Source organism: Lampetra planeri, chromosome 5, assembly GCF_965212315.1.
Source record: "Lampetra planeri chromosome 5, kcLamPlan1.2.h2, whole genome shotgun sequence".
In the NCBI taxonomy this organism is placed as follows: Eukaryota; Metazoa; Chordata; class Hyperoartia; order Petromyzontiformes; family Petromyzontidae; genus Lampetra; species Lampetra planeri.
Genome location: NC_136111.1, coordinates 8,391,161 through 8,395,574, shown reverse-complemented (window position 1 = coordinate 8,395,574; position 4,414 = coordinate 8,391,161).

The following is a 4,414-nucleotide window of genomic DNA, read 5'->3' as shown; positions in this document are numbered from 1 at the left end:
TTCTTGGGGTTCTAGAGGATTGGGATTCTTGGGGTTCTAGAGGATTGGGATTCTTGGGGTTCTAGAGGATTGGGATTCTTGGGGTTCTAGAGGATTGGGATTCTTGAGGTTCTAGAGGATTGGGATTCTTGGGGTTCTAGAGAGGATTGGGATTCTTGGGGTTCTAGAGAGGATTGGAATTCTTGGGGTTCTAGAGGATTGGGATTCTTGGGGTTCTAGAGAGGATTGGGATTCTTGGGGTTCTAAAGAGGATTTGGATTCTTGGGGTTCTAGAACCTATTGGGATTCTTGGGGTTCTAGAGGATTGGGATTCTTGGGGTTCTAGGGGATTGGGATTCTTGGGGTTGTAGAGGATTGGGATTCTTGGGGTTCTAGAGAGGATTGGGATTCTTGGGGTTCTAGAGAGGATTGGGATTCTTGGGGTTCTAGAGAGGATTGACACTCTTGGGGTTCTAGAGGATTGGGATTCTTGGGGTTCTAGAGGATTGGGATTCTTGGGGTTCTAGAGAGGATTGGGATTCTTGGGGTTCTAGAGGATTGGGATTCTTGGGGTTCTAGAGAGGATTGATATTCTTGGGGTTCTAGAGGATTGGGATTCTTGGGGTTCTAGAGGATTGGGATTCTTGGGGTTCTAGAGAGGATTGGGATTCTTGGGGTTCTAGAGGATTGGGATTCTTGGGGTTCTAGAGAGGATTGACATTCTTGGGGTTCTAGAGGATTGGGATTCTTGGGGTTCTAGAGAGGATTGGGATTCTTGGGGTTCTAGAGGATTGGGATTCTTGGGGTTCTAGAGGATTGGGATTCTTGGGGTTCAACAGAGGATTGGGATTCTTGGGGTTCTAGAGGATTGGGATTCTTGGGGTTCTAGAGGATTTGGATTCTTGGGGTTCTAGAGGATTGGGATTCTTGGGGTTCTAGAGAGGATTGGGATTCTTGGGGTTCTAGAGGATTGGGATTCTTGGGATTCTAGAGGATTGGGGTTCTAGAGTTAATGGGATTTTTAGTTCTAGGGCCGAAGGGATTCTTAGGGTTCTATAGCCAATGGTATTCTTGAATTTCTCGTGCCGATAGGATGCTTTGGTTTCCAGATTAAATGGGATTCTTAGGTATCTAAAGCCGATGAAGTTATTTGGGTTCTAGATCCAATGGCATTATTGGGTTTCTAGAGGCAATTTGAGTCTTTGGTTTCTAGAGGCAATGAGATGCTTGTGGTTCTAGAACCAATGGCATTACAGTATCGGGTTCTTAGAGCCGGAATTATTTGGATTCTAGAGTGAATGGGATTATTGGATTTCGAGAGCCAATGACATTCTTATGTTCCTAGAGCCGGAATGTTTGGGATTCCAGAGCCAATGTGATTCTTTGGGTTCTAAAGCCAGTAGTATTCTTGGGATTTTAGAGCCAGTTGTGTTCTTTTGGGGTCCTAGAGCCAATGCGATTCTTGGGATTATCGAGCCAATGGTATTCTTGGGTTTACATTGATATGAGTTTCAAAAGTTACCTGCGAAAGGTTGCGTGGGTATATCGTGATAGCTGCTTAAACAAATGCTGATGAAACACGCCACAAAGCCCTTAGGCCAGGGGTCGGCAACCAAAATAACAAGAAGAGCCATTTCTTTCCAATTCGGTACAAAATTCAGTATTTCAAGAGCCGCAATGCATCTGAGTACATACTGTACATACGTACATATTGTCAAGAAGCGGCCCGTAAAGAGCCGCATGCGGCTCCGGAGCCGTAGGTTGCCGACCCCTGCCTTAGGCGAATGGACTGAAATAAGTTTAAATAGTTTCAGAGTGAAACACATTTTTTTCTATCATACTCTAATGCCTTTTATTTACCCATGGAATTTTGTCTGATCCTCGGGACTCTTTTTCAATGGGATCCTGCATCGGGTTGGAGCGTTAACATGGTTCAGCGGTAGCATGTTCGCCGCTTTTTGCAGAGAGGTTCGCGGTTTGAATCTGTCCGTTCCGGTTAATACTGTACTGCAGGTGTATTTCACCACACAATATGCACCGTCTGATTTACAACAGACGTCGAATATCCCGTGACATTAAAAAAGAGACCGTTGTATGTTGGCGTCGTGTTCCAAATATTCCAAATAAACTGCAATTTAACTAAATTGGGATTACATAAAGAAATATCACCCCGCTTGTGAAACTACTGCAGACTATGTGAGACATAGTGCCTCCGTGATCGCCTTGCACTATAAGAAAAGTGTGAATATGTACTCAATTTATATTAAGGTTAAAACAAATCTATTTCTGTAGTTATCGCTTGGTCATCCCGCAAGCCAAGTCTACAACACTTGGTATTCCCATGCAGTCCCCCCCTTGCAAGTGCGAACACAACACTTTCAAGTGCCAACACAATATCCCCACCCAAATTTGATCAAATGCATCTCACATGTTGCGACGTCAACCGTGACGGATGGATAGATCGCTCTCTGTCATGGGAATACGGAATTTCCACCGTTGGCTCATGAAATGAATTCCACCTCACCCCAATGCCGGTTTGAACAGGAACACCATTGACATTTTACACCACTAGGGCAGTTAGTTAGTAGAGGGTGTGTTTCAAAGGAAAATGTTTTATCACTTGGTTGTTTAAATATAACCCAGTCTGGGAGCACTTACTATTGGAGACTTTGACCGTGCTAAATAGCCCCTTGAAAAGAACTCCCTTTTGTGGCCGAGCTTTCCCAGATTGAGACGGAGTTTTCACCAGCGTAATGGAGTGGTGGTGCAATATTCAGTGCCCTTCTATGCACGTATGACGAGCTTATGAATCGATATTAATCGATTAAATTCGCGCATCATTACACCTATAACGTTCACAAAACATATCTGTCAGTCTAGTCCTCTAAAATATGTTTGGCGTAAGCATGTAAAAAAAAGTTAAATATTAGTCATGGCTTTTATTTTCATTGGCAGCCCTGAGGCAGCATTGCGAATTCCACATTCCAATGTTGGGGCCTGTCTCTCCGTCGGAAGGCCAGTGTTGTTTTTTAAGTCTTTATCTATAACACATCACATGTAAATGCACAGATGAGTAATTTAATATTCCATTCTGGACGTCAGAGAACGAAACCTCGCAAGGTCAATAGGAATGATAAACAAAATAAAAAAACAGCAATTGATCTCATTAGAAGTGCTAAATGTTTTATTCCTTGCAACTGCTGTCCAAAATTTATCCAAGTCATGCTCATGTACTGCAGAAGATATACAGTACAGTCCGTACTATGAAGACTATATCATCCGAGAGGAGGCAGTAGTGGTGCTGACCCATTGGGGGGCCTGAAGCATATTAAACTTGTCATTACCTCCCCCCACCCCCTTTCAACTTATACAATTCTACTGAGATAACGAGAAATATAAATGCAGTGAGATAAATGTAGACAAATAAGGAGAAACTTGCAGACAAGATAGAGATGAGTTTCCATTGTGTTTTATTTTAATGAGCTTATCTGGTATTTATTTGGGGTTGAATTTGTTGCCACCCATATTTTCTTTCAGGAGCTTATCGGAGCTCTAAACATTTGTAATGACTTGCTTATGCCTCTAGTCACCACTCCGAAGATGCAGACACTTTAACAAGGGAGAAAGTCTTGTTTTCTCTGCAACTAAAACGTATTGGGAAAGTTTGCACGTTCAAAAAAATCGGTCACAGTCCATTGTAAAACTTCGAGCTCCCACTGGCAACAATGTGACAGCCTCACTCAGAGCATATTGTCCAGGAATAAATCCAGAAGAAAACATTCCATAAGGCACGCTTAAACAATTAAACAATCAACCATTTTCAATTCACGTGAAGCATGTGACCCGATCCCCACCCCCAGTTTTAAGCGAAACTGTGATGACGACTTCAGCAGTTACAGGAAACAATAAACAGAGGGGAGGGGAGGGCAGTTGAACAGCTTCGCCCAACGGACAATGACAATCTTACGTCGCAAGGGCATGGAATGTGGAAGTTTAGCCATCCAGTACTGAAATGAGAAAACTATTATTTTATCATGTGACACAACGCATAAATACAAGCCACAGCAGTGCCATTGTGGTTATGTAACTAAAACTATGGACCATGTAGTAAACCCAGAGACAGAATCAGATAAGCTCTAAAGCTATTTTTCATAGATGTCCAGTAGGAGCGGGTATGAACGTTACAATACGAGAACAGGATCGTGGTGCATAGTAAAATAAAAAAATCACCCAGAAACATACAAATAAAACTAAACCATCCCCGTCTTACCAGGCAAAGCTCACTGAGCTATGTAGCTCAATGAAGTGGCTTATCATGCAGGCATTTATAGCAGCAAAATACTCTAAACGCACGTTTCTAAATGTGGAGGGGAAAAAACGGAGGACCCGGAGAAAAATCCACTGCGTTCCTTCAACGGAGTAGCAAAATACAACA